Source organism: Dasypus novemcinctus, chromosome 7 (assembly GCF_030445035.2).
Source record: "Dasypus novemcinctus isolate mDasNov1 chromosome 7, mDasNov1.1.hap2, whole genome shotgun sequence".
Lineage (NCBI taxonomy): Eukaryota > Metazoa > Chordata > Mammalia > Cingulata > Dasypodidae > Dasypus > Dasypus novemcinctus.
In genome coordinates, this window is record NC_080679.1 from 98,516,980 (window position 1) to 98,529,722 (window position 12,743).

Below are 12,743 nucleotides of genomic sequence, written 5' to 3' on the forward strand. Positions count from 1 at the left end.
ATAATTTGTTCCTCTGGCTTAATCCAGTAAAGAATTTTGAATTGCTAAAGGAATAGATGGATTGCATAATTTTCACTCTTCTACAGAGGAACAAGCAACTTCAAGGTTTTATTCCCTGGCAATTAGTGAGGGTCTGGAATTTAATCTTGTCTGTCGCTGTGTATAGATAGCTTTATCCCCAATCAGTCAGAAGAGCTACGTCTTGACTGGAGGGATGAGACTTGTCCCTTAATGGAAGTAGGAGCCTGACAAGGAAACATGCCTACCTAGAAGGCACTGGGCGAAGCATGGCCACGATTACTACAGAAAGCAAATTCTGAACCACTTTAGCTCATATGCATATGGGCATATCAAGCCTCAATAGTCTCTCTCTCTCTCTTTTTTTTTTTAAGCAGGCACCAGGGATTGAACCCAGGACCTAGTGCATGTGAAACAGGCACTCAACCATGACCTCTGCCCAATAGTCTTTTCATAGAGCAGCACCAAGATACTTGTGGCGTAGGTGATTTTTAAACCAGGAACAACCAAATAGTCACATCATCTCTTAAGACTAGATAGAACAAAATAATAACAGTTTCATTAAGAATCCATAGAACAAATGACATTGATCAATATAATTTCTTTGTGTATCCTTCAAGGCAAAATACTTGAATATCTGGCTTAAATTAATTTTAGGTCAACTAGATAATAGAGGATATTGGCCAAAAAGGTAAGCTGTTTCAAAATAGTTTATTCGTAGTCCTTCTCTTTGGTTTAATTAGATGGTAGGTCATGGGCTATTAAGGCCACTCACAGTTCCTCATGGTAGCACCATGTTTTCTGGAGGGAAGAGAACACTTGCTCTCTGTGACCAGGTAGTGGTGATGGCAGTGCTGGTGGTGCAGAGGAGTGGATGTGGGCTATAACCATTAGGGAAACGTTCCACGGTGTATTTCCCATCACTCTTTTTCTGCCATTCAAAATCAGACCTGTATTACAAGGGGAATTCTGCAGTATTTCTATACCAAAAACGTACAATTCTGATGAATTGGGCTCTAACCTGTTTTGTCTCCAAATGTTTTACATGAAAGCAATACCAAAAGTGACTACCAATTTTGCCCAGGTCAAAAGAATGCTATGAGTAGAATATGGTATCACTCTTTGTTCTTGGACTATTCTCGACATGTCTGTCTGCAGGGCTTATCAACTAAGTATAGTAATTTTAACTGTTAAAACAATTAAAAGGCTTGCAGTATTGATTGATTGACCACATGACCCATGAACTGCAGCAGTGGGAACTCAGTGAATTCCTCCATGACAATTATGACTAAAATGCTCAAATGTCACCAGGTGTGTTAAACATCCAGATGTTGGACCATGCAGTCTGTTACAGGGCACTCAGAGGCACATTGGCTCATTCATGGGGAGCTGCATATTTTCTGTCAATTTTACTCAAATGTTTATTTATAGAGAAGGTGAAAGCTGTTAGGTATGCATTTGAACTGACACTTGGCAAATTATATTTGTTTAAAATATGTGAATATTTGCCTCACATCATACCACCTTATTGAAACTTGCCTGGATTACTGCAGCAGTCTATTAATTGGTCTCCCTGTTTCTGTTCTTGCCCTTTTCCAATTAAGCCACTGCACTAAATCCAGAGGGATCGTTTGAAAATGAAAATTATGAATCTCTTTCAGTGACTTCCCATTGCCCTTAGAATGATATCTAAACTCCCTCATGGGTGTTAAAAGACTCGTCCTGACCTGGCTTCTGCTTAGGTTTCAGCCCCACCTCTCAGTTTAGGGGCTACTCCCATTCGTTCGTTGGTTTCTGCTGTGATGCTTTGAAACTACTACTGCCTCACCCCTGGCCCTTTCATGAGTGATTTCTCTACCCATAGCAGTCGCCACCACCCGAAAGGCTTACATAGTAATCTTCATCAGAGTTCCCGATCTTGAAATGGTATAACTAGGCCAAGAGCAATGGTAACTGCATTTTTTGGTAGTCTCTCCTGACTAGACAAAGTTTCCCGAGGACAGGTACCAAGTCAACTTTGTTTAAGTTGTTTTTCCTATTTCAGCACCTGGCATGTATTTAGTGACTGATTCTATGGCTAATTGGATGAATTTTTGACTTAGGGTGGTAGGAGGTACACAAACAAGATCCTGTTGCAGAGATGTTAAGGCACTATGATGTAGAATGGGATCTTGCAAAAGAGGGTTCTGGGAGTTTAGAGTGGGGAGAAGGGAGAAAGAGCTCAGGCAGAGAAGGTTTTCAAATAGGGCTTTGAATGACAAAGTATTTTGACTGGGGACAGGAAGGCATTTAAGGACATAGGAAACAGAAAGTAAGGCTGAGAACTAGGGAAAGCAGCAACATGTGGAGAGAAGTATATTTCAGTCAGACTGGATTTAGGGTGGGTGAATGAGTATTGGAGAATGTGCTGGAAAGGTAGGCTGCACCAGGTTGTAGATGCAAAAAAAAAAAAGCCTGATTATGAAGAAAATGAACAGCAAGCAGAGTTGATGGCAATGTTTGTACTTATTTTAAAAGCTTAAACATTACTGGAGGAAGGCAAGAGAATGTGGTCCTTCTTCATTCTATTGTGTCCTTCCCTGTCACTTTTAGGGAAATGTGTGGGTGTAAGTTTCAGTCTTATTACTGTAACACGAAGAGTTACAAAATATTATGTATGGAATTGATGGAAAACACGAAGTTTTATGTTTCTGTTGGAGTCGTGCCTTGTGTATTGCTGACCCTTGAAGAATTTTAAATAATACTATTCAAATCCTCTCCAGAGCAAGGTGGGATATAAACAAAATATTAACATGCAGTTACGGAGCTGTAAAGTGAACATAGGTAGAAAACTTGTGTTGCTAGTTTTAACAGTTAGTCCTTATCAGTGGAACTGTGGCCCTTGAGCTTGTCTGTCATATTCAACTCCAGCCAGCTTTTTCTAGAGACCTGCTACGAGTTTGAACCTCTTCATCTGAAGACAGATGCAGGATGGAGAGTTTGGAGGATGTCCAGAGAAAGCAATAAAAATGATTAATAGCTTGGAAAATAAGACCTCAGAGGGATATTTAAAATTTTGAGAATCTTAATCAATAGTTAAAGAATGCCTTAACTGTCTTGAATCACAGTCTAGATGCTTTTTTTCTTCTTAAATCTTCACAGCGAAGAAATATGTTTAACTCACAGTAACAACATTCTTATTAGACCAAACAGCTTGAAAAAAACCCCACAAATACTAATGTTGGTTTAACACTAATGGGTACAGACTGAAGCTATGAATTGTTCATTTAGACTGGAGTAGCTGGGATGTTTTAGGAGTCATTCTCCATGAAAGACCTCTGCATTTCAGTTGATTCTTCTACCACGGATTTTGTTGTTGTTGTTACTGTTTAGTAACGTGTATCTTTTAAAGATTTTTTTGTGTGTCACAATTTGGATTCTCTATAAGCAGATGCTGAGACAGAGTTGGTAGTGCAAAATATTTATTGAGGAGTAAACCTGAGAACAGAAAAGGAAGGAAGCAGAAATGGGCAGGAGGTGCAGGCGCTCACAATCGCAACCTGACAAAGCCTCTGCCAGCCCGATGGGGAGCTCCAGAGCACAGCTTGCTCATCAGAGGAGTCCCACGTTGGGTAGAAATAGTTTCCAAGGCCCTGTGAGAGGGCCTTGTTCAGTTGTTGGCTGGGGGCCACCCCACAAATAGCATGACCTCGGCTGGAAAGCTGAAGCAGCTCTGAAGGACGAACAGCTGGGAGCCGTCAGCTCACCACACTCCCCACAGCCGGACAGCAAGTCCTTTCTTGAAGGCGGAGCTGAGGGGTGCATCTCTGTGCCTGCCACATTAGGAATAATAGCCTACTCTTTAGTTGTAATTATGTAAATATAAAATAGTCAGCTTTTGATGTGCAAATGCAATCTAAAAATTGTTATTGAAATTTTCGCTGTTTCTTTCAGACAGCAGAATTACCTGAAGCAGCCAGACACACCTAAGTTTGGTTTCTCAGATTTACCTAAGGCCCAGGAATAATTGTAGGCATTAACAATCTGGTGCTTTACCCATATCATTTATCACTTTCACAACAATTTTGCAAGATAAGCATTATGATTCAATTTTTCAGTTAAGGAAGCTGAATGTCACATTATTTAGGAGAAAATTTTTTCTAGGTCAAATGACAAGTAAGTGGCAGAGCTGAGATGTTAGATATTTGTGGTATTTTAAAAGTACTCTGTGTTATACTGGGTGACTGATGTGAAAAATTACAAAAAGGAATATGACTACCCAGCTTGTATTTTATCAAAATAATTGAATTCTTATGTACTCTGGTCTGGATTCTGGAATATTTGATAAAGTCTTTATTGCATTAAAAATATTATGGATTTTGGCATACATTCAAAGGGGTGGAATTAACTTGTGACTAGATTCTTTGTAATGCTCAGGTAGTTGTCCCTTCTATATGTTAACTCACCACACTTGTTAAGAGAATTATGGCTTCTTTCCACATGACCATGAGGTTTATAGATTCCCTGATTTCTAGTTTTAGATGTCATTTACCTAATCCATTTGACAAATAAAATAATATCACAGTCAAAATAAAAAGCTCAATAAGACTATGACCTCAACTGTAAGGAATTTTTGAATATATAAAATAATCCTCCCACCTGTATCTTTTTCACGATTTTGTACAAGGAACATGTAGTGAGCATCTCAGTAGTAATAGTTTACTAATTTTTTAGCTATGAAGTTGATTTCTCTCTTTTATTAGAGGTCATCACACTCAATTGCATTATCAAACATCTACTTCTAAGGCTAGAAAGGTGATATTATATCCTATTCAGATATTTGTTGTTGGGTAAATTTAGCACCAGAACAGTTTCCCATCAAGTCAGGCTTAGTTCATTCACAATTTCATAAGAATTAATCTTAGATAAGGCTAAGATTTGGCTTATTAAATAGAATAAATAATGAAAAAGTTTGAGTTCCTTAATCAATTGAAAAGAACAAACTCTTTTGAAGACTAGCATGCTAAATTAGTTTACGAATTATGCTTCTAAACAGCTGCCATCTTTTTATTAAAATGAAGGTACCATCCCACATCTATCCAGTTTAATTCTGCCTTAGGAAGTGCTGATTTCTGTGTCTGTGTGGTCATCACTGCTAAGGAGAAATGGAGCTGAAGCCTGTATGACACTCTCTTGATCCATCATCTGTGGTTAATATTCTGTCTGTGAAGGGTCTGGCACCCTCTCACTCTAACCCTCTATCCTGAGCTGAGTGTATTAGGTCAGAGAGAGCATCAGATGTGAAGGCTAACACTTATTTTTGAGGCCACCTTCCAAATATATTGAGTTACCCTACATACTTCAATAATTTCATACTAAAAATGTAAGAAGTGGGAAATACAAAAATCAATTTCATGATATTCATTTTGGGAATATCAGATACAGGAAGAAGAGATGTTAGCACATGAATTTTATATCAACATTTTGATGTTAGGGACATCAAATTCCTGTTGGGATGTCTTCTGCCTGGAGGGAGGCAGCTGGAGGACTCATTTTATGTTTTCCTGGGGAGGAAGCTGGGGGACTCACTTGTAGGGGGAGTTTAAGTGTGTATTCAATATTGCTTTCTAATATTCATTCATTCATTTATTCATTCATAGAAACCTACTGAATCTTGGCGATGCTGTCTGTGAAGTTCAGAGTACAAACAGTCGCCATGACTTAGAAATAAACTAACATGGGAATTGGTAAAAGTGGGAATCCTCTTGCATCTCATTTCTTGTACTTGGATGGCAGCATTGAGCTTTAGCAGCCCACGAATATCCAGCTGCTACCACAGTACCTGGAGATACCGCAAAACTTGCATTTTCACATTCAGGTGGGTACTTTTATTTTTTGTTTTGTTTTCCAGCAAATATAACACCAACACTTGCATTTTCTTAGTTGTTTTAGTAAAAAACTGTTTGCCTAAACACAGCCTACATGGCAGAGAGGCCACATCCCGCCTACAGACCACCCTCTGTTAGAGGAGCCTCCTGGTTTCACTGCCATATCTGTGGTAGCAGCTGGATATGAATTTTAGGAACATTTTGTCACAATCCATAACATTTTTGATTGGCATTTCCTTGTTTTATAGATTAATTAGAAAACTGACATCGTTATGATACGAAGTCTTCATATCTATAATTTTTCCTGTATTCATATTTACAAATATCCTTCAGCAATGTTTTGCAATTGCCTAAGTCAGCATTTTCCTACCTTGGTATTATTGACATTTTGGATAATTCTTTATTGTGGGGTATTTTCCTGTGCATTTGTAGGATGTTTGCCAGCATCCCTGGTCTCTACTCACTAGATACCAGTAACAAACGCCTCTTCTTTCCCCCTTCCCCCGGTCATGATAATCAAAACTGTCTCCAGACTTTGCTAAATGTTCCCTGGGGGCCAAAATCATCATTTTGTACTTTAAACTTTTTGTTGCTTTTATAAGTGTGATCACTTTTGTTCTACACTGCCTAATTAGTTGTTACTGATACATGGATAATTACCAGCTTTTGTGTGATGATCCTGTATTTGCCAATCTTGCTGAAGTTTTTCATCAATAGCTTTATTATTGACTTGTATCAAAGGACTAGATCCTACTCTCAACTTTACTACTATTTGGGTATCTTAGGAAAGTTACTAGCATCACGAAGCTTTCGTGCTCTCTTTGGGAAGACATAGATCATAGTATCCAATCCAAAATGTACAATTCTTGTGAAAATTAAATAAACAGCCTAGAACAAAGTATAGACCCCAAAATACTAGTTCCTCTTTAAAATTTCTTTTCTCTAAAATTCTGCCTGACAAAGAGTAGATACTTAATAAAGGTTAATTAAAATTTATACATATTCTTGCTGAAGACTCTCTTGGCTATCTAAAGCCCCAGGTTACACTTGGTGACAAAGACACAAGCTTCATTTGTTTTTTCTTCTTGAATGAGAACACACTATCCCTTTAATTAAAGAAATTCAAACCATTAGGCAGGGAAGGGGTGGGAGTGGGTGGGGGTGGGAGATACCCACTTGGAGAGCACAAAGTTATCTGCTGCTTTCAGGTAAGATGCATGTGCTTTACATGATTCATTATAGATATTAAACATGTCAGAGGAAAAAATGGCCATTACAATTATATGACTTTAAAGTATTTTCCAAAAGAGCCCTATCTGTCATCAGTTATGAGGGCTGACCAAATGCACACAATGACAGACAGCTGGTTCTCATTCATATTAAGTTCCTCTCAAGCAAAAGGAATGTTAAGGCAATCTGGCCTCATATTATGTTGATTCCAAAGTAATTACATTTGTTATTTCCTGGCTATGCAGTAAATCAAGCTATGGCAAGTAGGTGGATATTTCACAAAAGTAATTTTGGAGACTATTAAATATGATCACGTGTTGTGTTAACTCTCTTCTGCCTCAAGACAAAAATGTCCAGTCCAGGTGTGGGGAGGAGACAGATGAGAAGCAAACTTACTTTCTTAGGAAGATAGGGAAACCATGTTTTTATAAATATAGACACAAAACTTATAAGAAACAAAGAAGTCCTTTAAGGCATGTGGTGTCAGGAATGGAAGACCTGCTTGTGTTCGATAGATTCTCTGTTCTCAATTCAAAAGCTGCCAAGTCCAGCTGCTTCCCAGGCAGTCAGGTACTTGCCCCGAAACACACTTGCTATCCCAACACTTTACTCTGTTGTGGACTAGGCTGGCCATTAAGTAATGTCTACAGCATAGGGGTTTATGATCTTCTGATTTTATTACAGCTAGGAACTCTGTAGAGCTCACTCTCATTCACATAAAGGTCAGATGCTTTTAAAATCCTTTAATAGATTGGGTGCCTTAAGGCTATATTTAAAAAGGAATCTAATATAGCCACTAAATGATTTTGTTGTATAAAAGGCTCTGTTCAAAATGTACATGATTCATCTCTTAGTCTGTGATCTGACTTCCCCTTAGGACCAGTTTCCTAAACTGATATGAGGAGGTAAGAATACAGAGTGTGAAGATGACTTGGACTTTAAGAGACCTCCTCACTATAAACATAGGTTTGCCTGATAATAAAATTAAGATCAAGCTCTCTAAATATTTTTTCCTATAGACACCAGGGATTTAGCTGTTAGTTGCTCAGTGCAACTAATAAGAATTGGGGAATATATGGAATGGTTTAGGGGGAAATTGCCTAGAGACCCTAGAGAAAGACTAACTCTGGAAGACCTTCCCAGCTCTGTGCATAATTCTTGAGAGAGCACACAAAATAAATTCATGTGGATGGGGAGCAGCCTTGGAAGGCATGACTCTTGATCCGTTTAGGGTAGCTTGGTTTCAGCTGCCCTGAAGCAATCTAATCCCGTGGAGAAGATTTTCACTTCAAATCTCTTCAGAGAAATTGGGCCCTTCTCTTGTTCCCTATAATGACATGTTTTAACTTGGCTAGCATTTGTAAAAGTTCCTCAGCTTAAAGCTCCATTAGATTTATTCAGGGAACTCGAAATCAGAAATGACTCAAACATGAGAGAAAGTAAAAATGGGAATGGGAATGACCTGACAGTTAACATGGAGAAAAAAAATTCCTGATCGGAATTTTGATCAGGATTGCATTCAATCTGTAAATCACTTTGAGTAGAATTGGTGTCTTAACAATATTTAGACTTCCAATCCATGAACACAGAATATCCTACCATTTTTTTTGGTCTTCTTCGATTTCTTTTAGCAATGTTTTATAGATTTTTGTGTACAAGTCCTTTACATTCTTGGTTAGGTTTATTCCTAGATATTTGATTTCTTTATTTGCTATTGTAAGTGGAATTTTTCCCCCTGGATTTATTCTCCTGATTGTTCATTACTAGTGTCTGGAAACACTAGTAGTTTGGGGTGTTGATCTAGTCCCCTGCCACTTTACTGAATTCATTTATTAGCTCTAGGACTTCGTTGTAGATTTTTCAGGGTTTTCTTTATATTGGGTCAAATTATCCGCAAACAGGGCAAGTTTTATTTCTAATTTTCAAATGTTGGTTGCCTTTTATCTTATTTTTTCTTGCCTAATTGTACTGGCTAGAACTTCCAATACAATTTTGAGTAACAGTGGTGACAGTGGGCATCCTTGTCTGATTCCTGATCTCAGAGGGAAAATTTTTAGTCTTTCACTCTTAGGTATGATATTAGTTGTGGTTTTTTCATAGAGACCCTTTATCATGTTAAGGAAGTTTCCCTTTGTACCTAGTTTTCTAAGCGTTTTGTTTTTTTTTTTAATCAAAAAGGTGTGTTGGATTTTGTCATATGCCTTTTCTGCATCATTTGAGATGATTGTGTTTTCTGCTTTGTTCTATTAATTTGATGTATTATATAAATTGATTTCTCTTATATTAACCACCCTGTATATCTGGAATAAATCCCATTTGATCCTGGTGTATAATTCTTTTAGTGTGCTGTTGGATTTGGTTTGCTAGAATTTTGTGGTGGATTTTTTTCATCAATGTTCAAGAAATAATGATTTTCTTTTCTTGTGGTATCTTTATCTGGCTTTGGTATGAAGATAATGTTGGCTGTGTAGAATGAATTAGGGAATGCTCCCTCCTCTTCTATTTTTTTTTTTAAGAGTTTGAACAGGATTTGTGTTAATTCTTGAAATATTTTTAATATTCCCCTATGAAGTCATGTTGCAGTACTTGTTTTTTTTTGTTAGAAGTTTTTTTTTGGGGGGGGGTGGTGGTTACAGAAGTTTATTAAAATGAGGCTTTTTAATCTAAAAATATGGAACACTTCGCAAATCTCATATCATCCTTACGCAGGGGCCATGCTAATCTCTGTATCATTCCAATTTTAGTGTATGTGCTGCTGAAGTGAGCACTGTTAGGATTTTAAAAAAATATTTATTTACCTTATTTATTCTTTAACTTATCCCCCCTCTCCTCCAGATGGTTCTCTCATCTGTCAGCTAATTATTTTCTTGCCTTCTCCAGGAGGCACCAGGAACGGAACCTGGGACTTCCCACATGGGCGGCGAGTGCCCACATCCATTCCCCGTAGGCTGCGGTGTCTGCTGACTTGTGACATCTGCTCATTTAGGTGTCTGCTCATTGAGGTGGGTACAGTGTCTAGCTTGTCTTCTTTAGGAGTCACAGGGACCAAACCTGGGACCTCCTTTGTGGTAGGCAGGCACCCAACTGGTTGAGCCATATCTGCTTCTCTGTTAGGAAGTTTTTGATAACTGATTCAATCTCATTATTTGTCATTGGTTTTGAGATCTTCTCTTTTTTTTGAATCAGCATAAGTAGTTTGTTTCTAGGAATTTGTCCATTTCATCTAGGTTATCTAATTGGTTGGCAAACAGTTGTTCATGGTATTCTCTTACTCTCCTTTTTATTTCTGTGGGGTTGGTAATAATTTACCCCTTTTCATTTCTGATTTTAGTTATTTGTACCCTTTCTCTTTTTTTCTTTGTTAGTCTAGTTATAGGATTGTCAATTTTATTCATCTCTTCAAAGAACCAACTTTTGGTTTTGTTGATTCTCATTTTTTAAAATCCCCTATTTCATTTGTCTCTACCCTAATCTTTGTTATTTCCTTTTTTCCTGCTTGCTTTGGTTTATTTGATCTTTTTTTACATCCTCCCTTTTTGATGTTAGGTTTTTATTGAGATCTTTCTTCTTTTTAAATTTAGCCTTTAATGATATAAATTTCCCTCACAGCACTGCCTTTGCTGCTTCCCATGTTTTTGTATATTGTATTTTTATATTTCTTTGTTTCAAGACATTTCCTTGTTTCCCTTATTCTCTCTATTTGACCAATTTGCTTGTGAAATTTCCATTTCTTCATGTGTTACTGATTTTTAGTTTCATTCCATTGTGGTTGGAGAAGATACTTTGTATGATTTTAGTATTTTTAATTTATTGAGACTAGATTTTTGGTGTAATATCCTGGGGGAATGATCAGTGTGTATTAGGGAAGATTATATATTCTATTTTTGTTGTGTGAAGTGTTCTATATGTGTCTGTTAGGTCAAGTTAGAGTTTTGTTTATGTCTTGATTTCCTTATTGATCTTCTCTCTAGATGTAATATGCATTATTGAAAGTTGTTTATTAAATCCTCCTAGTACTAACATAGAACTGACTATTTCTCCCTTCAAATCTGTCCATATTTGCTTCATTTATTTTGGGCTCTGCTGTTAGGTGTATATATATTTATACTTCTTATGTTTTCTTCTTGAATTGTCTCCATCAGAATATAAAGTCCTTCTTTGTCCCTTGTAACAGTTTTCTTTTATTTATAGTTTTTAAATTTGATATTAATCTAGGTTCCTGTATTAGTAAGTCAAAGAGTGCTGATGCAAAATACCAGAAATCTGTTGGCTTTTATAAAGGGTATTTATTTGAGGTAGAAGCTTACAGTTACCAGGCCATAAAGTATAAGTTACTGCCCTCACCAAAGTCTCTTGCCTCATGTTGGAGCAAGATGGCTGCCGAAGTCTGCCAGGGTTCAGGCTTCCTCTTCCTCTTAAGGCTCTGTGGTCCCAACTTCTTCCAATATCAGCTGTAGGCTAGGCTAAGACTTGTCTCTCTCCTGGGACTTGTTCCTCTCTAGGCTCAGCTGCTCTGGTCTCTCCACAAGGTCAGCTGTGGGCAATCAGTCTCTTTAGGCTTTGTCTATTTCTTCCCGGGTCTCTGCTGTATCTTTGGAACTGTCTTTATTCTGTGTTCTTCTCGTGTGTGTTTACTCCCTGGGACTCCAGCTCAAAAACTCCAACCTCCCTTCTCTGTGGTGTGGTTTCTCTGTGAGTCCTACTGACATGGCCCAATGAAAGCCCTAATCATAATTTAACCATGCCCAGAGGAATAGACCAGTTTACAAACATAATACAATAATGATTTTTGGAATTCATAAACAATGTCAAACTGCCACTGTACTTCAGCTCTCTTTTGATTACTATTTGCATGGTATTTTTTACTCTGTCCTAGTTTGCTAAAGCTGCTGGGAGCAATATACCAGAAATGGGTTGGCTTTTACAATGAGAATTTATTAGGTTAAATGTTTACAGTTCTGAAACTGTGAAAATGTTCAAATCAAGCAATATTTTTCTCCCTAAAGACTAGCTGCTGGTGGTCCTGGATTGCTTTCATGGCAGGGCACAATGGTGGTATCTGCAGATCTTAGTCTCTACCTTGTTCTCTGAGCCTCATTGCCTTCAGTTTTGGGCTACTCCTTCGGTGGCTTTTCTCTCTCCCAGGGCCATCAACTTCTGGAGGCTTCTCCCTGTATCTGTGTTTTTTTTTCTGTGTCTGCATTTTTTATTCCTTTGTTTATAAGATCAAGACCCAGCTGGAGAATATCCATGTCTACATAAAATAACATGACTTTAAAATGCTGTTTGACCTAAAGTAAGGGGGAAATGGAAAGGAGAAATGAGTTTATATGGCTACGAGTTTCTAAAAAAGAGTCTGGAGGCTGGCAGAAGGATTGCCCTCATGCACAACTGAGCAGAGTCAGAGAGACAGATAAAGCAGATACAACCCCCAGATATTGGTTCCTTTGAAGGCTAAAGAGACCCATGAGAGTTATGGCCATGGCCGATGGGGTTAACTACCAGGGCAGATGGCCTCTCTTTGGAAATGGTGTTTATGTGTGATGAATCTGGACTCAGATGGGATTTCCCTTCATAAGACTTTCATGCTAATGTGCTGGAGGTGCAGTTAACGTTGGGATTTAAGAT

The 12,743-nt window shown here is 37.9% G+C and overlaps 1 non-coding gene across 1 annotated transcript; it reads right to left on the reverse strand.

Annotated features, from left to right (window-relative positions):
- Nucleotides 1-9,780: 9,780 nt before the first annotated feature.
- LOC111764193 (U6 spliceosomal RNA) lies at nt 9,781-9,883 on the reverse strand. Its single transcript, XR_002796873.1, has one exon. It is a non-coding gene; the product is annotated as a U6 spliceosomal RNA (small nuclear RNA).
- Nucleotides 9,884-12,743: the final 2,860 nt, after the last annotated feature.